Below are 22,733 nucleotides of genomic sequence, written 5' to 3'. Positions count from 1 at the left end.
GACTGACTGTGTCGGTGCCTGGTCCTGAGGAGCGAAGCTAATACGGTTAATAAATCGAGGCTCCTCATGGCAACCAACCGGCAGGCAGGCAACCCCCGGAGACCGACCGATAAATTCAACGATGATTGATCAGTAGCTCGAAGTTTTCCTGGGGATTAAAATCTCAATTTAGCAGGATGATTGTTCGATTTCTGATCCCTTGGCTTGGTCGGTTACTGTGGTGGCCAGTCGAACCTCGAATGAAGCGTGTGTGTTTCTTCATGTGAATGCACAGTGTAAGTGAATGAGTAGATTTTTATCCTCTTTCTTTCCGGCTTCCTTGATTTTGTTTACTGAGCCGTTCGACGAAACGGGATTAGCAGTCCTGCTGCAGCAGTGATGAACCGCCAACCGACGAGAAACACTTTTTGTCCACACTGACTGACCCAAGAAAAAGACGAATTATTTCCGGTCGAAAGGCAATGGGAATGGACGCGACCGAGCGACGAAGAAATAAATCATCAAAATTGATTCTGTTTCACAATCTACTGACTGCTGAGTGTGTTTGTGATTGTGTTTGTGTCTGTATGTATGTAGAGCAAAAAAAGTTTCGCCCATAACGCTATCAGTCAGTCGCCATCACATGGGCACACACTTTACCATACTCAGACGCACAAACACACACACACGATCATGTAGATAACAAGACATAAATCTCGCCGAAATAAATTTGTCAGTCCTGTGGCAGCAGACCAGTAAATCAATTGTTGTGTTTCTGTGCACGTTGCCGGTTTTTTTTGCTGGCTACACAGAATTTACATAAATTATGTGCGCGGAGACGGTTTACAATGGATCGTGATTGCCAAGGTGAATGAATTTGTTTCCGGAACACGATGGAATTGCCAGGCAGAGAGAGAGACCCGTACATACCGGGTTTAGTCGATAGAAGAAGGAACGGTTATGTTCTCCCCGGTTGTTGCGTTGGTTGGAGCGTTCGTAGTTCAGTCGAATGCGGAAGTCCCCAAAGTGGAAAAATATTATTGTTTACCCATTTCTCCGCGTGAAATGGGTAGCGAAACTGGTGGGTGGACGAGGGACAAGGGGGAGCAATATTTATGCTCCTTTTGGCAACCGGAAGCAAAACACGCTGTGGCTGGTTGGCTGACTGGTACGGGAAGATTGGGATTGCTTTCATAAATCTTCGATAATTTCAGGGTCTTCGATAGGTTAGTAGTGGTATGCATTACTAGCATATTTCATCTTCGCTTTCAATTATCATGCACAGGAAAATAGCTTCGCTCTGAATCCATAATTAATCGTTCGTCTAGCATTGAGAGAGTCCTTTTTGCGGGAAATCGTGGTTGGAATGATTTACTGTGTGCAAACATTTCCTCGATATTGAGGAAAAATCTGTGCTGGGAAGGCTGTTGGATGGAATCCTTATATAAATATGTAAATCGATTTTATTGTAAAATTGTGCTTTGAAACTAATTATATTAGTTTGGATTCCGACTTAGACTACGGAAAGAACGGATTTTCCAGATTGACTTTCAAAACTGAACTGAAACGCAGCGACCAAAGGGTTGAACTCAATCGTCTCCATTCAACTCAATGTTGGGTCACTCGTCACCAATTTCCGAGGCGTCTCAAAAATCACATATCACCATCGACCTGGTCGAGCCATCTCACACGTTGAGCCCCTCTTGTCTTCCTGCCGCACTGTCATTCGGCATCCTTGCGACGTGTCCGGCCCACCATAACCTACCGACTTTCACCAGATGTACGATGGAAATCACTGCAAGCCTGTGCCTGTAGCTCGTGATTCATACGGCTCCGCTACTCTCCGCTTTCAGTTTGTACTCCACCAAATATTGTCCGCAGCACCTGCCGCTCAAACACGACAAGGGCGCGTATTTCTTCTCCGTGAGCAGCGATACAGCTTTATCTTCATAAAGAACTATCGGTCTAATAAGGGGTTTGTACATTGTCAGCTTCTTGCAGCGACGTATGCCTCTTGATCTTAGCGTTAGATGAAGGACAAAGTAGACCTGATTTTTCGGTTAAACGCGCCGATAATTCTCCTTACTAGTGTTGTTGACCACGGTCCCCAGCAATCTTAAATATACGAACTCATTGACCACTTCTAGTTTGTCGCCATCAACCATTACCACCCGTTTATCTTCAACGTATTTATTTTTAGCTTAATCCTCCTGGTCTCCGCTTTCAAACTGGCGTAGATTTCCTCCGGTGTCGCAATGTTCCTGGCTATGATATTAAAGTTATCAGTGATGCCTTGGAGTTGGCCACCGTTAGTGAAAATCGTGCCTCCCGTTTCGATATTCGCTCGTCAGATTACCTCCTCAAGTGCTATGTTGAACAGTATTGTCTCAATCCTTGCCGTGTCTCGAAACGGACTCGAGAATGCGCACGAAACACCTCATGCAATCTCTCGTAGCTCTGATCAATCGCATCAGATTGTCCGAGAAACCGGATTCGTGAGGTATCTACTATACCTGGTCTCGATCGATTGTGTCGTATGCTGCTTTGAAGTCTATAATGATATGAGGCGTGGGCACGTTGTACACCCGACATTTCAGCTAGATCTGTCGGAGGGTACAAGTTTGGTTCGTAGTTGCGCGAGCCTCCATGAAGTCCGCTAAAGTAAAATGTCCTGGCTAAAAGTAAATTTGGACACATAGAACAATCATTAACTCGGAACTGACGTGTCGCAGAAAAGCTCATAAATTACTGGATTGCAGTATGTTCATTCAGTTTTAAGTTTCACAATGTTACATTATTGCATTTCTCTGGTTCAGATCTCGAACTCGAATCTCGAACTTTTTTCTTAATCGAACTCATCATAACCTGCACAGTTGAAGCTGCGACTGAATCAGGCGTGTTCGTGTTTCTTCCACTTCGAACGCATGTCTTTAGCAATGTTGACTGTTCCCCCCACTTCGCCGAAGTCGTTGTTTGACGATTGCCTAAAATTTTTCAATGGGTCGAAACTCCAGACAACTTGGAGTATTCATCTCATTTGACACGAACTCGACATTATTAGCTGCATACCACTCTAGCACCACTTTAGAGTAGTGACAGCTAGCTAAATTAGGTCAGAATATAACGCTACCGTTATGTTTACGAATGAAGGGCAAAATCCGTTTCTTCAAACATTCTTCCATGCATAAACTTGATGTCATTGTTGAGAAAGTGATAAAAGGCTCTGTCCTCAGTTCACAAGTACATATTCCTTACCAGATCATGACCTTCTTTGTGAATTTAACGACAAACACAAACTTATACTTGCCTAGCACATCGCCACGCCCAGTTGCAATGTAAAATTTTTGACCGGGAACTTGCTTGAAATCCATTTTCACATAGATTTCGTCATCCATTGAAATACATCCGTTGAATTTCGTCAAAACTTGCTTGTACAAACGCCTAGCACGCTTTTTGACTACCAAATTCTGCTGCCGATTCGGATATTTACTGGCACTGTAGGACCTATAGGCTTCTCGTGCGAGGATCTTCTGAGTGGTTTGATAGTTGGCATTGTACCTTCTAGCCACATTCCGGATGGAGATGCCAGGATTGAATTTAACGCTCCTCAATATCTTCCCCCTGAGCTTTCGGTCCTTAGTTGCAGTTTTCCTAAAAGTTCTTTGCCGCCTTTCCATACCTAGGTTCTCCTTATAACCTTTTAGAACATTAAACACTGTTGATTTTGGCATTCTTTAGCAATTTCATGAACTTTGGTTCACTTTGGTCCACTTTGGTCGTTCAAGTTCCATTCTGTACTGCTCCCCAACATGATGGAATATTTTGACGTAACTTGCACCAGTTGTTCTTCCTAAACATGTAAACAAAGTTATGTCAAATGGTTCCAGTTTCTACCCCAAGGATCGTGCCGGTGACGCACTAGGGGTGTCCAAATTGACTTTAAGTCAGGCTTTATTTCCCTACGTAACCTTGTGCTATCGGTGACAACCGACGTAACAGCTAACAGGAGCTGGAGGAGTTCTTAGTTCACGGTTTTTATCAACTTTAAGGTACGATAGTTGCTAGGGTTCCTCACCCGCTCCTTCGGTAGCTTCTTCTCCTCCCAAACCATGGAAATAACCCAAATAGAGCCATTACCAGCGTCTTTCGGCCATGTTTATGAGGCTCTTCAGCTTTATTGGTCTTGAGTAACCCGAATTCTGGTTTGAATTCTTGTTGACCAGTTGCTGGGACATTTCTATCAACCAGGGGTACTTCTACATTAACTTCCCTTAACTACCCCCTTTTGCAATTTCACCATTAAGGTTTTCGTCGAAGAATTGCGTCTACCTATCGCCCTCCTCGTGCTGTTTTGTGATCAGATTTCCTCCCTCGTCCGTGTACAAGTCCGGTTTCTGTGTATCCCTTACGAGTATGGTTGATTTTCTCGTAAAACTTGCGCGTGTTATTAGCTCGGAATAGTTGTTCTGATTCTTCACGATACCTATGCTCCCTCTTGCGCTTGTTACTCCTCAGAATCGTGGTTAACTGGTTCCTTGCTCGTAGGTACTGCGGTAACGGCCTCTCTAATGACCGAGCATATTCAGCCCTAACCGTCTTCTCGAAAAAAAAAGCAGTGCCTCATCCAGCATTTGCGCGTAGTTTTCGACAGATTGCGGGCTATCTAGCTGCTTAATGTTCAGCCGAGGAGAGGGCTTTGACGTGTCTGGTATACGGATGACAGTTTAAAGCACACATTTACTGCTACTAGGGAAGTCTTGGGCATAACCGTCTTTAGACATTACCCATCCTTATCGACAGACTTCGCAGTCGGCTGTTAGAGTACAGAACAGTAATAATCCTACTGACTCTATCTAACAGCACCGCCTAGCCGAGATTCGAACATACGACGACTGGCTTGTTAGACCGGCATCGTACCTCGAAGCTAACTGGGCGGTTATATACTGCTACTAGGTGATGGTCAGAGCCAATATCTGCACTTCGTAGGGAACGGATGTTCGTGATGTTAAAGAAGAACCGGTCATCTATGAAAACGTGGTTAATCTGGTTCGTTGTACGTTGATTAGGTGATCTCCGGATGGGTTTCTGGGTATTTTTGCGTAAACAAAAGGTGTTTCGGATCACCACGCCTCAATAAGCTGTGAAATTGGCTATGGCTATTATGTCTTACCACTGCACAGTAGTCCAAAAGGACGAAAAGGGATTTGTTTTTCCTAGTTTTTTTTTTGTTTTCATTTTACTATTTATGGTCTTCAGCACTTTTGTTTGTATGAATATCCCCCTTAATCTAAAACTGTCAAAAGTTAGTCATCGCTTACTATATTGAAAATAAAAAAATAACTATTTTTTGTTAGGAAACATAGACATAGTTTCTTCGGCAAAGTTGTAAATAATGTAAAAACAAGCAACTTTGCTGAAGAAAAAAAATTTCTATCTCAATCGAGTGCTGAACCAGAAGGCATAATCTTTGAAATTTCTTTAAAAATTAGTTTTTCATTCTTAGCTTTTGTTAATTGCATTTTACAAAAATACAATGTTCTAGGTAATTATGGGAGCACTCAAAATACACGTTTTTGCAGAAGACCGCAAATCTCTTGGACCTTTACTTGCTGAGTTATCACATATTCAAACTTTAAATTTCCATAGCTTCACGAGCCTATAGGGTGAAATGGGGCAAGCGGATTTATAAAATCAGCGCTTCATCTTAAAGCTCAAGTCGAGTACTATAGACTTGTATGGGTTCCGCTTGTCCCCAACCACCCAAATGAGAGTAAGGCAAGCATACGTTTTATGTGTTTCGCGTTCGATAAAGGCTCGATACACGTCCATTTTCTATAGCAAAGCTATAGAAAATATAAAGGCAAACAACTTTGCCAAAGAAATGTCAGTTCTATCTCTATCGAGTGCAGAGCTATAGAGCATTTTCCTTGGAAATTCTTTAAAAATTAGTTTTTCATACTTAGCTTATGTTGGTTGCATTTTACAAGAATATATAGTTCTAGGCGATTATTGAAGGACTCAAAACACATATTTTTGCAGAAGGTTGCAAAACTCTAGGACTTTTGCTGACACAGTTATCGCTTAATTAAACTCTTTTTTACTTAACTTTACAAGCCAAAAGCGATAACTTTGTAAGAAAAGATCCTAGAAATTTGCAATCTTCCACAAAAACGTCTATTTTGAGTCCTTCAATAATCGCCTAGAACTATATATTCTTGTAAAATGCAACGAACATAAGCTAAGTATGAAAAACTAATTTGTGAAGAATTTCCAAGGAAAATACTCTATAGCTCTGCACTTGATAGAGACTGCGCTTGAAGAAACGGCCTGATGGCCTTCCGATCTATCTCACGATCCTGCATTCTGTCCAAGACTACAAAGCTCGTTGGTATTGCCACCACTCTGGTAAAACTGTACTTTTCCGCAGCGGAACTTCTAATCCTTCTCTCCTTTGCGACAGATTTCATGCAGAGCTACGATGCCGACTTAGCGGGGTTGAAGCTGATCAAGTAACACCCGATTGCAAGCTACAGAATACAGTTCGAAGTACTAAGTCTCCTTATTTCGTCGCCTAGCTCGATGCCGAATATGTCGATCCCTATTTGCTTGAATGTTCATAGTAGTTTGGTTTGGGTAGGTCGCCTTACTAGGGCCACGCTACTGAGTCTTGTGATGGGGCTGTCATCGTAGCTTTAATTCCGACACACCGCTTTCTTAATTCAGCCAGCCGCTCCGAATCAGACACTGTCGTGAGCCGCTCCTAACCTGGAGTGCTCAACCGGCGCCCTTGGTTAAGGAATCAGTAGAACACCAAAAGCCGACCCTGATATGCGTTCGCATGAGTGCCTGCTTCCCTGTCGGTAAACGACCTTAGTTTCCGCCAGGGTTGGTTACCCGATCTCCGCTAAGGTTGCTCGTGTTCTGGCTGGTACCACTAGGAGGTAGGGATCAGGGACGTAAAATGTACCGGCTGGTGACAAAAATTCGAAGACATTTACCATTCTTTGTTGCTACCAGTCTTGCGACATGTTACTGGTACACAAACACCGAAAAGAAATGCAAGAACAACGAAAACATCTCTTGGTCTACGTGTCATACACTCTTCGATACCGGAGAGAACATGTCACCAGTTCTGGAGATACTTTTTTGTATTTTATTTTGCTGTTGCGTACGTAAACCAAACATACAGCTTTCTCCCAAACAACACGGTTTTAAATAAGAAGGTCCCCAATACACCTTATTCTCTATCACTGCCCCATACTATTCCAACTACAGCTGTAAGCAAAAAGCGACTAATGCATATCATTTCTACATGACATTTTGTATGAATGGTCGGCCGACATACGAAAATGTTTGCTTATTATCATGTACGTATTCAGGCTAGTCTCGACACGGGCAAGAGACAGGCACTGTCGATACAGAAACAGTACAGAGCGATGGTATTGGTTAGAGTCTGACATGGCATTGCATGCTAGTAAATGTAAACAAAAAATGTAACCGTTTCGGTCCCTGGTAGGGATGGGTGTTGCTGTATAAAAGATTAAGGACCACTATGGAGTCTATGTTGCGCATTATCCAGCCGGTCACCAATCACTCACAGAGAAGAATAGACCTCAAAAACTAGATTTCGATGACATATATAGGGGTCGCGAGGGATAGGTTGCCAGTTTTCAATGATTCAATTTCAATTTCAATCTCGGCATCTTATGGAAAATCATTTTGAAATCTTCGGAACTCGTTTGATATGACGTTTTGATGATCAAAACACAGTTTTTGAAATGTTAGGTATTAACACTAAGAATAGTGAATTTTTTGAAAAATTGGTATATGATTACATTTGACCTAGAACGGAAAACGTGATTGGAATCAAGTCAATATGTTGTACCGTTTTCGAGTAATCGAGAAAAACAAATCGCGTAAAATAAACCTCGTAAAAAGCGACTTTACTACACTTTACTGTTGTAGTTTATCGTTATAAGTAACACATCTGTGTAAAACTACTAACTTTAATTTGTCGACAACATATCAATTCCTTTGAACAAGTTTGGTTTGATACAATAGTCGCCATAACAATAATTCTTTTTATTGACGATAAAAGTCCAATTCCCATGGGCCAAACAAAAGATATAAGTCAATTGAGAGTGTAATAAGATCCCAATCGGTTCTATTGTAGCACAAAAGTGCTGCAAAAGAATTAATCGCTTATTCAGCCTGTGAACCACGCCAAGCCAAGCAAAAAGCACCTAATTATTTTATTTCGACAAACCACTTATTCCAAGCGGGCAGCGTTGCCGTCGTCGTCGTCGTCGTCATGTTCAGCCGCGCAGCTTGTAGTTTGGCAATTAGTCGATTTGGACCAAATCACGCCGAAGTGATCTGATTTAAGAAGCCAAAAAAAAAGCAAAAGGAGAAATCTTACCCTTGCGTAACTGGTTTTTCATCTTATTTTTTTTTAAATACTAGTCCCAACCTGAATAGAACTTGATTTTTTTACAGCACTATAAAATAACGAAACTTTGCTGTGCATCAAGAGTCTCGGTCGATCGGTGGCCGGAGGCTAGGAGAAGCAAGCAGCAACAGAATGTGAAGCGGAATCGAAAGAATCATAAAAAAGCCAGCATAATAACAAACTAACTGATCTGCGTCTCGTCTGAGGAGAGGACCAAAGCAAAGGAAGCCGGAGCCGCGGCGCAAGACGATCGGTAAATAATTTCGCTTCTGCCTGCCGTTGATCTGTGCGCGGCCGCGGCGCGGCTGACTTCGCGACAAGCGCGTTCGCATGCCGTTCGCGCGACTCTCGCACGACCCGAACATGGACGATCGCTGCCGAATGGTGCGTCGCGTCGTACCGAACCCGGGTTGGCGAAGCCACACGAACACGAGGGCTGAGAGTAAAACTCGCGAGCTTAATTGCGACCGGTTTTCCGCTCTTTTGTTGCACGACGAGTGTTGGCGACACCTGATGGTTAGTAGGGGTTAGCATAGGGGGCGGGATGGAGGGTGCTTGCTGATTGATTATTAAAAAGAAGCTAAAGAAGAAACGACGATGTATCAATAAAAAGTGCGGGTCAACGAGTTGGCGGTTGTTGGTTGGTCATGAATGGCAACAACATCCAGTGCTGCTGGTTGCCGGTTGTAGCCAGGGGGAGGGGAAACCGTTTTTCCTGTGGGCTGCTTCGATGACGGTGCGATGACGAAGATAACACCGAAGAAGGAACGATAAAAAGTATAAGCGAACCATAGAGAGGGAGAACCAGGGATCGAGCGGGTGAGGACGAGAATTAGCTTAAGAAACCTGTTTTGATCTGCGTTGGCAGCGCAAGAAGTGGTCTGAATGTGTGTATTTTAATGTTTTTTACTTCGAAAAGTGTATTAACTTTCGTGTCTTCCGTTGGTTGGGTTGTTGTGGCTTTCGATCGGGTCTCGTTTTGTGCGAAGCAGAAAAATAAAATAAAAAAAAACGAACGAAATGATAGGTTGTAAGGTTTCTCAAAATTTGTTCTAATTGATCGGTGTTGCCTTCCCGGGATAAAGTAGAAAAAACGGCGTTGGGAAGTGTCAAAAATTCTCTCTAGCACATGTATTTAAGTTAAAAATATCATCCCTTATGCTAGTTTTGGTTAGTCATAATCACGGACCCATCACTTGTTTATTTGCCGAAGCGAAGCAAGGAGACCCCAGCAGAGGTTTGGTGAAATTATTCCCATCGTCTCACGGTTCATCATTTGCATATTATCTAGTCTGACGGAGGGGTTTCCTCTTTCTTCGTCTCGCCTGTCCCGGCACCCTACCGTGCAGGCCGGCCAGCGAGTGAGTCTGGCTGTTTAATTTTAATTTACCGCCCGATTGTGATCTGCAGGTCGTTAATAAAAAGAAGATAATTCAGAAAAGTTTTTAATGGTACTCGCCACAGCCAACCCAGGCTCAGGTTCAGGCCCAGGCTTCGTTCGGTTGGCCCAAGTACACTCGTAAAAACCCACTCCGGGGTAGGTACCTGTGATGACCGCGCTGGCCCGAAATGCCCGAAAATGCCGACGCGCCGAAAAGAGAGCTTGATTGCACAAAAAGTTTGACCTCGAAGAGCGAACCATTTTTAGCGCGGCACTAACGAGAGTCAAGGTGTTGACTTGGCCGGTTAGGAGGGAAATCACGGTTATGATATTTTATTTTTTGCTTTTTGTTGGATCCAGTATTTGCTGAAAGAGTTACAGCGCTCCGCGCGCAGGTTGCCAACAAACGCGCGTAGGAAGAATAACCTGAATTTCCTGCTTCACAACGAACGCGCCCCGCGAGCTGCGACGACAATCGGTGGCCGCTTGGAACTACGATGTACCTACCTAATGGCAATGGGGTGCGGCGGTAGATAACACAAATGACTCTATAATTTCGAGTGCTTTGGATAGGCCGATTTTGGCCTGACACCACAGGTGAATAGTTGTTGATTTTTTTGTAGACCTAAAAGAGAGATGAGGCGGAGGAAATGATCTAAGCCGCACCGATTGTTATCGCTGCATAATTTGGATCAGTGTGTAAAACCAGAAGGTTAGGTTAGGTTTGATGTTTGTAAAAATTCACATCGAAATACAATGACCGAACCAGAAATGAGGTCTAATACGTTTCACTATACCCTTAGAGGTTGATTATAGTACCGTAAGACCACAGCTTGAAGATAGTTTTTTCGATGAATGTTAAGAATTGATAATAATGTCAGTACCAGGTAAAACTCTCTGTAACATAGTTTCGATAAAATATCTACAACCAGCTGAACAGTATGGTAATATCAACATAATTATTGGAGGATCACCCATAGACCAGCACATAAAGTCACGTGGATTTCCCGCGACGGCCGAACAGAAAACGAAATTGACCACATCCGCTTCAGCCGAAAGTGGAGAAGGAGCCTTCTTAATCTTATCAGATTTAAATTGACTCTTTTTGGTAATTTATTAAATTAACTTAGTCTTGTTAACGTTTCCGCTTACTTTATTCAGCCATCCACAGAAATTTATGGCAAACAACTTATACAACTTAACATAACAACAACTTAACTTATTATTCTTTATGTACGCAACCTTTGGAAAAACGACTTTTGTCGAAAAATTTGAGTCCCGAGTCTCGGAATTGCCCAGGGGGATGGTGTGGCTGTCAAACTACATACATTGTTCATGTTCAACTCACTGTTTTTAGTACTTTTAGTTCTGGTTCTTACTTAACCCATTATGACCCGGGTATACCTAAATTTGGACCAAATGAAGTGAAACTCTGTAATCTATTATATTATGGCTCGAATGTGTCGGGAAACGCAAAATCGTCATTTGGAATGCCTTCAAGGCCAAAATATCGCAGGTTAAATATTTTATAGGCTCAGTTTCAAACAAACAAATAACAAAGTTTTTTACAGATTTCTTATCGAATTTTGTGATAGACTTTACATATAAATACTAATTTACATGTCAGGTAATGTTTCGTCACTAAATGTAGTCTTTTTCATGCGTTTTGGAAACAAAAATTTTTTCGCCATTTTTTCAACTTTTTTTCCGCCATATGTCACAACTTTGCATTGTTGAAAATACAGATGAAATGACAAAAACTGACAAATTATATCACACACACATCAGAATGATGTCTTATCTCTCTTGTATCACTACATTAACAATACTATTAACAATACTAACTATTGAAATTCAGCAGTAAACAGGTTTTGAATACGAGGTATGATATATCATACGCTGGGTCATAATGGGTTAATGGTTGATTCATTTTAAAACAACTGTAACTAATTAGAAAGCAGTAAAACACAGCCTTTCAGTTATAATTTAACTAATATTATCTGTTATTTTCAATATGCTGGTTGGTTTCAAATTGTCGCTATTCATGGATGTTTAGCCCACAAAATTTTGACAATTTCATACCCCTGGAATTGTCACTTGGTGGAACCGTCGAAGGGCAATGAACCCGCATCAGGAACTAGTGGTGCCAGGATGAATAATTATACTCTGTTATGCATGTGGTGGAATAGAGCCTGTACCACACAAAAATGTAAACAACACAGAGCACAAAAAATGTCATCACCCTCATGACATTTTTGTTTGGTGAGTGTATTGCAGTAACATGTCGCTTGACCGGTCGTAAGAAAAAGTATCAGATGTCTTGAAATTTATGTCACCGACCAATACATTTAACTTCCCATGACGGTTAAAACAGCGTAAGAACATCAGTGAAAAGTGAAACTGTGAATGTCGTGTTTGGTTGTCTGTATTTTTCAGTGTGTCGATCGATGTCAAGTCTAAATTACTTTCGATTTCGAGTAAAATTTTGCGTTCCATTTCCACTCCGATTAAAAGCCTATAATCCAATTTAATTCCACCTTAAAGTTTACTTTCAAGTTTTATTTCTGGTCCAGTATCATGCTAATCTTCTCTGTATTGTTCCAATTTTAGTATATGTCCAGCCGAAACTAGGACGGTCCAATACAGTAATGTTCCGATCTTCTCAGCTTCCGATTTTGTCTACCCCCGATTTCATCAGCTTTTTATCCCGATTTTGTCAGCCTATAAATTTTGCTTAACTTTTGTGCTTTTAAACATGATTTATAAAACTTTTCAGCTTGCTTGAAACTATTCTGATTCTCTGGGGAGAGTTTTTGAATAAAATGATGTCTTCTTGCGTGTTATTCGGAGTCAAATTTAGGGTATTTTTATAGTAAAATTTCTATAGTTCCTAAGCAAGCAAAGATAGAGCTATACTATATTTAGCAATGTTGTGTATTTTTACTATTTGTACAACTTTGTAAAACAGGAAAAAGTCATACAACAACTACAAAAACAGCTAAAATATAAAAACTGATTTGAACGGTTTTTCATTTATGAGAAATACGATTTTTCTATCTTTGCTGAAGAGATAGAAAGTTACTGTTTTCAGCAAAATTTCTTGTAATAATATGCTGTAATATCTTGCAGAACTATCAATGTGTTTCCCGATTTGTCCCGATCAATTTTTTTTCAGATTTTATCAGTTTCCCCATTTTGTCAGCTCAAAGTTCAACATGAGGCTGACAAAATCGGAACGTTACTGTATCATATATTTAAAATTTTATTTCATACCTTATTTCAAACCTAGTATCAATTTGAAGTTCAAATTCAATGCCAATTTCAAATTCAATTTAAGGTCCAATTTTAAGACCGATTCCAATTAAAACATCAAATCACAACCGAATTCAATTTCAAATCCAAATTCTAATCTAAGGTCAAGTTTAATTTAAATCCCATTTTGAGCTAATTTTGAGTCTAGTTTCAAGTACAATTTAAATCCTATTTCAAGTGCAAATTCTAATCCAGTTTCAAGCCCAATTTTAGAGCGACTCTCCAGTAAAATTTCACATTTAATTTTCAGTCCAGTTTGAAGTAAAAATTCATGTCCAAATTATTCAATTTCAAATACAATTTCTTCTGTATATGGAAAGCGTTTTGTACGGGAGGTCCACGCTTTCTTGCTTCGCCTTGATGCAAGGTGTTTATCGGAATTAGGTATCATTTCTGGTTCCACGTGATTCCTTGGAATTCTCTCTGCGGTACATCCAACGTGGTTGGCCTAGCCTGGCCGACAAGAAAAATGCTTGATTCAAGTCATCGTCATTATCCAGGATGCTTTCAAGAATTGGCTGCGTTAGTGTGAGATTACACAATGTCAAGTCCAACTTCCAATACAATTTGAAGTAGAGCTTGAAGTTCGATTTCGAATACAATTTCATGCCTAATTTAACCAATTTTTTGTCCAATCTGAAGCTCAATGAAATTCAGTATTGAAATCGGATTTTAAATCCACTTGTATGTCCAATTTAATTACAATTTCAGGTCGAATTTCACGTAAAATTTAAAGTTCTGTTTTGAATCCTAGTTCAAGTTCCAGTCCATTTTCGAACTTCCTTCAGTGTCGATGCTGGTCCAACAAGCCAATCATCTTATGTTCGAATCTTAGCTAGACGCATGCTTACTATAGAGTCAGTAGGATTGTTGCACTGGCACCGTAATTATCCTGTACTCTATCAGCCGGCTGCGAAGTCTGTCGATAAAGAAGGGTCCAGTATTAGAAAGACGTTTAAGCCCAATGTTTTGCTTTTTTCGTGCCCCACCTTATCTATAAAATCAACAAACAAAAAACAGTGCGGTTGAGTACAAGACATGACCACATGACCGCATGGTTAACATAGGACTACATTGGTCTCGGTGGCTTCGTGCTGTCTATGTATCGACAGTGCCTCTCTCTTCTAAGCATCGAAATATAAGCAAACATTTTCTTACGTGCGATGACTAGTCACACAAAATGTCATTTAGAGATGATACATACATACATACATACATTCGCCGTATTACAGTTGTAATTGGAATACAGTAATGTTCCGATTTTGACAGCTCCCAATTTTGTCTACCCCTGATTTTATCAACTTTTTATTCCGATTTTGTCAGCCTATAAATTTTGTTTAACTTTTGTGCTTTTAAACATGTTTTATAAAACTCTTCAGCCTGCTTGAAACTGTTCTGATTCTCTGGGGAGAGTTTTTGAATAAAATGATGCCTTCTTGCGAGTAATTCGGGGTCAAAATTAGGACATTTTTAAAGTAAAAGTTCTATAGTTCCTAAACAAGCAAAGATAGAGGTATACTGTATTCAGCAATGTTGTGTATTTTTACTATTTGTACAACTTTGTAAAACAGGAAAAAGTCATACAACAACTACAATGAATCATATGACAATGTTTCATTTATGAGAAATACGATTTTCTATCTTTGATGAAGAGATAGAAGGTTACTGTCTTCAGCAAAATTTCTAGTAATATGCTGTAAAACTTTGCCGAACACAACAAATATATTGAAACTGAAGAAAAATAAATGTTTCATCGCACTTTTAGGGGGATTAATCAAAATCATTTTGTCAGTCCCAAATTCAACATGGGGCTGACCATATCGGAACATTACTGTAATACGGAGAAGCGATAGAAAATAAGGTGTAATTATAGATGCGGTTTTCACCAAGTATTAACATTTATGTATTGAAAACGTATTTCGTTTTGACGTAGGACTACGTCTTACCGAAGGGTGTCATTCCATAATATATTCAATATTCAAGTTCCCGTCACGAAAATATGTAATATTTTGAACGGTAAAAGCTCTTCCTGGATTTGAATGGTTTTTGATACCGATCGACTCATAGTAGATTTAGCAAATATGTGGTTTCTAATATAATTTGCCTTTTCCACCTCGAAGGAGTGAAAATTAACAAACAGTTTCAAGGTCAAATATCTCCGTACGTTTCCTACGTGATCGCCTTGCTTCGTAGGCAGAGACGACATCCTCTGATTGCTGTGATTTCGATTACAGGTATACCTCGATAGTACGTACACCTTCGCTTCGTTTAGCGTATGTATTACCGAAATGTACGTACTATCGAATCACAATTTTAGGGCTTGAAGCATTGTTATATTATGCTTAATATTTGAAGAAATTTGCAAATTTACTTACACTATTGAATTGATATATATTTTAGTGGTATTGATTTAATATAGCAGTTAATTTTTAATTTTTTTAAATTAATGATTTTGTCTCTTGGTAAGCTTGGAATGAAACAAATAAAGTGTTGCTGGAAAATGTACGTACTATCGAGGTAAAATGTACGTTTTATGGAGGGTACGTACTATCGAGGATACGCACTAACGAGGGTACGTATTATTGAGGTATACCTGCACTTTATTTTTAGAAAAAAAAGTGACAAAACCTCATTCCTCATCCCAACAGGTCGAAGATTCTTTTCTACGTTCAGACTTACACTAATTTGATATCTGTGCTTGGGAAGTATGCCAGAAAAAATGATAAAGTCCTTGCGTGCTAACAAATTTCTTTTAGGACCGCTATTAACCTAGACCAATTCGAAGTCTGTGTTAGGGAAGTGCGCCTGAAAAACTAATAAGTCCCCTCATACCAACAAGTTTTTTTAGGACTACGATAAACTTAGCCCAATTTGATGTGCTGAAAGTGAACAGCTTTAAAAAAATGAGCGACCAACCCTATCTTTCGCCCGCTGGTAACCACATACTGCACACAGAATTTATTCAAAACTGATGACAACTTATATGAAAAAGGCATTGATGAAATATTTATGCATGTGACGAGATGCAGCAATTTTCAAAGTGAGGAAGAATTAGCGACTGTCTGATCTGTATTAGTGAAATGCCTGTTGCTTTCCAATTAGATGCATGCAATTGTTTCCATACTCTCGATTGTATTGCTGTCAAGTGTGAAATAACTGATAAACAGAGTGTCAAAAAGAACTATTATTGAATGTGCAGAGGACGTTAGCTAATTGATGATATTTTAACTGTCATCATTATAGCTCGTTGTTCGTATGTTAGTAGAAAGGCAATAATATTTCGAATCAACTTGTCACAATAAATGGTGCTATATATCAACTATTTGTTAGGGAATTGACGAAAGTGAACCAGTGGTAAATGATAACCCAGATTTATTTATTTATTTTTTCCATTCAACCATGAGTTGTGAGTCCAATGGCAAATATTTTAATTTTTGAGTAAGATCCTTAAACCAGTTAACATTCGTTTCAAGCCAATTACCTAAAGTCGACTTGTGCCACAAGCCACACAAAAATTTTCAAAATGCACTATCGTCGCCAATCACCAGAAGAAGTGTGATTGTGGCCTGATAAAACCCTTAGGAGAACTGCAAACTCTAAGAAACGGATAAAACTGGTATACAGAGCACGGGCATTTAGGAAATTTGTACTTGTGTAATGTTAAACTTGTGGTAAGAAAATCTAATTGTAGCTTCAATTATTCTATTGGCTCTGAAAAGGGTCGATTATTTAATAACTCTAAGCCGGATCATTGCCTTGAAGCTTGATTATTCTAAAGTGAAACCGCCCAGATATGTAATACTGTTCAACGCTACCGATCGAATGAGATGCGTACACCAAAGATTTGGTATTTTATACCCAACTTCAGATATTGGTTTGATGATTTTGGTCTTCTTGTTGAGCAGCATAACCTGCCAGATCAAACAATTCTCATACTCTATCACGGACGCTAAATAGACAAGTACAGTACTAGTACAGTACAATCATCGGAATGTCACCGAAAAGTAATGGAAAGTGTTAGTTAAAGAAGAAGAAGAAGAAGAAGAAGAAGAAGAAGAAGAAGAAGAAGAAGAAGAAGAAAGTACGCCATCCCAGTTGGTTCGATCTGAGACGAAACGTGACAACTGGCTTTTCTGTCTTCTTTTCAGCAAACTTCCGATGCTTTTCCCTTGTTGCCTATCAGTTTTACCAAAAGTTATCAAAATGTTGTTCTTGACAACACTGCTGAGTGTTCTTTTTGTGTTTTTACATGCGTGCAAAGTAGTCCAATTCGGCCAATCTGCGGCTGGTCTAAAAAGGTCTAAAACACTGCTACGTGTTGACACGTCTCGTCTTAGGGCTCGATGGTACAAATCACAAATCGTGCTGTGCTCCAGTTTTCGATAGGTCACCGCGAAACGGAAATTACGCTGAGCACATTCGTTAGTGAGATGCCAACCCAAGTAATAATTTGGGTTATATTACACTCTTATGATGGCTTTTAAGACCAAAATTAGTAATGAAAACCGTCATAAGAGTACAAAACTCACATTGTTGCTTGGGAAGGTAGTAATAAAGCTTTTGGAACTAGCAGATTATGCCACTCGTGATAACAAGAAGACTAAAATAATCCTATGTCATTTGCAGCTGGCTATCCGTAACGACAAACAATTGAACAAACTTCTGCATGGGCTTGCCATAGCCGAAGGTGGTGTATTTTCGGTCGATTGGTGTAAAAATATTGAAAATCGATCAGGAAAGCTTTCTGTTGTTAGGGTTTTCAAAACGTGACCATTTTGCAAGTTAGATTTTTTAGAATAACCTTCCAGTAAAACGTAGTCCTACATCAAAATAGATTCGCTATCACACAAGTTCGGAAGGTCGGTGCTCAACCTTCTGTTTTTCAGTCAGTGATTACAAAACAGTTGCGGTGACTGGTATATGGCTAATTTTAGTTACAAGTAAGTTGATGCAACTGAACGTGCTAAAAGTATGGAACATTTTCATGAAAATTGTTTTAATCGTTCTTATTTTTTTGCGTTCATTTAATTTCCCGTCGTTAACTTGTATCACTTGAATTACCCAACAAAAAGCGCAAGAATTGTAATGCCGAACCGGCCGGCTTGAGGTTGGTCAATCGAAACAAAACTAGCTATCCGGCAACACAATCAACCCTCTTTCTTGAACCCATTAAATGTCGGGTACAATAGAACAATAAAATTTACTACCACCTCTTCGACCTCATCCGCGCACCTCTAAACCCCTGGTCCTGGTCAACCACCCACCCCGCACCGCACTGGAACGACTCCCAAGCGTACACACAAACGGACGACGACGGTTCGCAATGAAAGCCTTAATGGGAAAGTATAAACGAATCCAATAAATTTCCACCTCCAACCGGCCGGCGGGGAATCTACGCGCACCGTATCGTTCGTACGTCGACGACGATGACCGGTGCGATGATTTACGGCGAAAGGGTTATATTTTTGGCAAAACAAATTTCGTCCCGAAAATCGTAGAGCTTCCCAGGGTTGCAACGCGACAACCAACGCAAGCGACGGTGACGGTGTCGTTCGCGAGGCCAGGTTTTTATTTTCAAACCTGAACCTCTACCTCAATCATCAAAAGTGCGAAGCACCAGTCAGCAGGACTGGGAAAAAACGCTCCTAACGCGCTTGGTTGACTGCAGTCATCAGACGGTGGACGGTTCGCGGCCGTAGTGACCGGTTGCTTAATTTTATTGTGGGAAATTATGTGGCCCTCCAGGCCGAACTCATCGCTACTTGTTTATGTATACGAGGTTGGGGGAGGCAACAGCAACAGCAACAACAACGGTGGATACACTAACCTGAGCGTTGAACCATATCGAGGGGATATAAATTAATTGCCGATTTTTAATAATTCAGTACGTTGGGCTTGGGCCACCGGCGCCGCCAGGTTGTTGGTAGCTTCGAGGTTCGAGCGTTTTTATGCGAAAATCGCTTCAGTTGCCTTTGCCGACGACGATGAACGAACGCAGGAAGAGGAAATTAATCATGTGGGAAAACGTTTTGCATCGTTTTTTTTTTCTCTTGGCCAAGAGTAGGTTTATCTTTCGGTTTTTTATGTCAAGGTTTATAAATTTATAAATAAAGAGTATGATGAGCGGAAACTGTTATTCCTTTTACTGATTCAGTTGACAACTTCTACTGTCTACTGAGTCTTCATTAATTTCAAGTCAAAATTTGGTCGTAAAAGTAACCGTTAATTGTCGTTGTTAGTTGCAACGTGAACCGTCGTCGGGTCTGGTTTGAGAAAATTTGAGCTAATAAAAATCGAAATTCAAAACCATCAAATGTGATCCAGGCTAGTGGCCTCTATGGCAGATCACAACACAGATCTGCCTCAGACTCCGCCGTCTGCAAGCAGCGAGCCGCAGCGATTCCCCAACACATCAATTGCATTCCTCCGGCAATCTTATTTACGTTGCAACAAAAAAAAGCTAAACCTCCCCAGCAAACGAGGCACGCCGCCTCTCTAGCTGTAATCGCAACGGGACACAACGGTATCAACTGAAAGTCAGGAGTTTTTTTTCGCGGGCTGTCGTCGCTATGCTGCTGCCGCTAGCCGCGCGATTATGCAGGTTTATTTATCAGAACTGAACGAAGCTTTGCAAAAGTTGGACAGCAAAAAAAAACAGACTACCCCACAAGCCTCGCAGCCTGAAGTGCCCTCCCGCCGCGCGGAAAACAGCTCCAATTGGTGAAGAGCATCCCGGTCGGTGCCAGGTTCAGGGGAAAAAAACCTGCTCTGGACAACGACGGCGGACACCGGAATCCAGGCCTGCGCGAACTTAATTAGAGGTTTTACACAACATCGCCGTCTGCTGGCTGCTTGAGCCTGCGGCGAAGAAAGAACCTGTTGGGTTCGTTCGTTCGCTCGTTTTTTTCTGTACCTGTTCTAATTTGATTTCACCAAGCAGCTCGTTTGAAATACAACGGGTACAGCCACGGGGACTTGTTCGTCAAATTTTTAATGCATTGGCAACACTCGACCCGACGGGAGTCCCCTGTGACGCCACCGACGACTAGCTGCGTTGCAACTGCAGAGTCATCGGTTAATCGTTGGTGCATCGAAGGCGAACGGTGACGGGCAGCAGCGCGAATGAGGGACTCTGTCAAGTCATTAGGGAGCATTCCCTGAACTGGAAGAAGCACTTCAAACCGAGCTGTGCTGCTGCTGCTGCTGCTGCTGCTACTGAGGGAACTGAACTACCAAAACTTTAGGACGGACGGCCAGACGACAGTAACCGAACGGCGGCGGCGGCGACAACGCAGCCAGCGACGAGAACGGATGGGCGACAAGAAAGTTATTATTTCTTTAATGGATTTTTCTGATTTCGGCGGTGTGCGATAGATATGGGTGATTTCGTAAATTGAGTTCTGGTTTTCGTTTCGTTAGGGATTTCGAGGAACGCAACGCGACGGGCGAGTAGATTAAGTTGCAACTTCGCATGCTCGACGACGCTTACTGCGCCGGGATCGTGCGACTTGTCAGTCATTTGTTTGGAAACTGAGGATGGATTGTTCCATTCCGAATGAACGGAATTATTGTGGTTCTCGGTGGAATGTGACCTATTTAAAACAACACGAGGGCGATCGTCGCGTAATTTACAGCAGATCTAAAATCGGGCGAGACATGAAATGAAACTGAAACTCGAACTGAATCAAACTTAACTAAAAATAAAGGACAGAAAACCGCTTTCAATCAAAAATCTAGAAACCGGTTTGAACTTAACTGTAACTTTTTTAAATGAAATTATCCACTACTTGTACCTCATTTGGTCATCAATAATCGACCATAAATAAGCGTAGCCTTTTTGGAGGGAACGTTAAAATTATCTGTGCCCTTTCCCCGGGCACAGCCGAAAACTTACAATTTCGTATCACGTAATCAACGTGGTCGTCGATCGTCGGTGTCCATCCCATCGAAAGGACAACTAGTTTGCAAAACCAAAAAAAAAGCCTATAGGTACAGCGTACAATTACGCACGTACCTACCTACCTACATAGGCCCTACGTTCATTCATAAAATTTATAATGAGACCCGCAGCACAACCGAACCGGACGAATGACTTTCTTTTCGACGGTCGGGCGGCGGTGTCATTTCCTTAATTAAGGATTCATTTATGCCGGTAGCGTCGGCAGCGTACGGGTTACCGGTTGGACATGACCCGGTGAGATCACCCGGACGGGTCGATCGAGTGATCGGAGCTGCTGAAATTGTTTGCGGAAATAGTAGGTAGGTACATATTACCCAACCCGTCAGCAACGCAGCGTAGCACAGATGATGATGACGTGATGCGACTGCATCCACAGGAGACCTACTTTGTTGATCATGCTGCTGTCTAAGCGACCGAGTCGGGCAAGAGTCGCTAAATATCTTGAAGGGTCAACTGACAACAATGGGTGTTATTATGGCATCCAACTTACTTCACAAAAATGAGAAAAAACGATTTATTATTCATAGCGCTGAATTTATGAGAAGGAGTAATAATAGAAGGGAATAATTAAATTAAACATTTTGACGAAACTTTAATTTCAATAATGAATATGAATATGCGCGAAAATTTAAAAATAGCTCACAAAGACGACGACGGCATGCCGAGGCGTATTTGTTGTTTTTGTATGTGTATGGAATGATAAAATTGGGAGAATGAAACAAAATAGACTACCTAATATAAGGGTGCAACGATAGTTAATTAGTAAAACATTTGGTCGGCAACCGAAAAAGCGTGAGTGCGAGTCCCACCTGTATATATGGGGGTCTGTGCCTAGCCACTAACATGCGGAGAGTCAATTGAAATATCAATTAGCTAACGTCCTCTGCATCTTACTAGTTCCTTTCGACACTCTTTTTTACAGCTATTTGCATACTTGACAAAAATACAATTGAAATTATGTAAAGAATTGCAGGCAACTAACTGACACAAAGCAGCAAATGAAACACTCAAAAACTATTCTCGGAGAAGACAGTCGCTGATTTTTGTCACTTTGAGAATTGCTGTGTCACGTCACATGCACATATATTCCTTCAGCCCTGTTTCCATGCAAAACAGTTCCGAATGAATTCTCGCAGTATATGGATGTAATCTGGCAAAAGGAAAGGATGACCACTTACTTTTCTATGACTTTCAGGTCATCAAATTGGACTAACTCCAATGTTTAAATATAGAATCGGCTGAAGAAAATGGGTGGTTTTGCACTCTGGCATACTACCCAAGCATATATGTCAAATTGGTATAAGTCTCAACGGCGGTGTAAAGAATCTTCGTCCTGTTATGACGAGGGAAGCAGGGCTTCAACCGATCCTTTTTTTCTTCCGTAGGCGCAGCACCGTTCATTCGGATTCATACTGTCCATTTAGTGGTGGAATACGAACGTTATGCATAATAAATACAACCAGCAGTTCGCACAGTCATACCTTCGATTGTACAACAGAATGGATGCGTTCTGATCTTTTTCTACAGTTTCGTTTCCATCAAGTTTCCTTTACCGTTTGGAAAACAGTCAATTGACTGGTAGTCACCACACTAACGAAAAGCAACCGCACTATCGCATGATTCAACACTACAAAAAAACCACCACTAAATGT

The 22,733-nt window shown here is 41.0% G+C and overlaps 1 protein-coding gene and 1 pseudogene across 1 annotated transcript in view; one reads left to right on the top strand and one right to left on the bottom strand.

The window, feature by feature from the left end:
* Positions 1–22,733, top strand: part of LOC128735136 (kin of IRRE-like protein 1) — a 305,500-nt gene that overhangs the window by 136,638 nt on the left and 146,129 nt on the right. The window lies entirely within an intron of this gene.
* LOC128739029 (U6 spliceosomal RNA) lies at positions 12,349–12,443 on the bottom strand (annotated as a pseudogene).

The sequence above is a fragment of the Sabethes cyaneus genome, chromosome 2 (assembly GCF_943734655.1).
Source record: "Sabethes cyaneus chromosome 2, idSabCyanKW18_F2, whole genome shotgun sequence".
Classification (NCBI taxonomy): domain Eukaryota; kingdom Metazoa; phylum Arthropoda; class Insecta; order Diptera; family Culicidae; genus Sabethes; species Sabethes cyaneus.
This window is presented reverse-complemented; position numbering and strand designations above follow the sequence as displayed.